Raw genomic sequence first — 849 nt, 5'->3', positions numbered from 1 at the left:
AAAAGAACAGTTGTATTTGCTGTACGCGCTGTGAAAACACATCTTTCATACGGTGCCAGAGAGCCTGCATGGCTTTGTCCTCTTTACAAATATGAGTGGCAGCTTCTTTGCTAGCCCTGAGCAAACATCCCAGGCCTCATCCTCCTCCTCATCGCTCGCTGGGCTGAAGGTACCGTGGGACTGCTCTCTGTAGGCACAGGGTAAGAAAGGACCGGTGGCACTGGGATTGATCGAGCTTTAATTAACCATTGTAGGATGATCCACGACTTCTGCCAAACAGCCGGCAAGATTAACGGCCCGCCTGTGGTTGAATGTGGTGCAGGAGGTGGCTTCAGCTGGGCCCGATCTCTCTAGGCTCAGTTAACGCCACAGACATGGATCCGATATCCAAGACCCCAAACGGAGACATTTTATTCCCTAAAATCTGCAGGATATTTTCTCCATACAATGTTATTTTTTATCAAACAAGAAACCAACTTTGCAAAGTACCTTTCCAACTGTCTTCCAGTCTGTGATAAGTCATACTTTATTGTTGGATATAATGGACTTAGTGATGTTAATTAATGATGGGGGACTGAGTACACAGGGCCCAAAAAGATGCTGGAATGAATAGCTGTGGATGTGGGGAGGGGCCCAGATTATTGTGCTCTGTTAATGCCCCTTAATGAAGTCATAAAACTAAACTTACATGTTCTTCTCTTGCTCCATGTGGCCTCGAGTCATTCATTAATCTTGAAAATCCTCACTTTTGTTGATGCTTTTTATCAGTGTATTTAACTTTTTCTTGATGTTTTTGTCCCTTTAAAAAAAAACTTATTAACTTACAGTTATTTTTGGAATTTATGGTCA

Source organism: Etheostoma spectabile, chromosome 9, assembly GCF_008692095.1.
Source record: "Etheostoma spectabile isolate EspeVRDwgs_2016 chromosome 9, UIUC_Espe_1.0, whole genome shotgun sequence".
NCBI classification, from domain to species: Eukaryota; Metazoa; Chordata; class Actinopteri; order Perciformes; family Percidae; genus Etheostoma; species Etheostoma spectabile.
Note: the sequence above shows the minus strand (reverse complement) of the source record.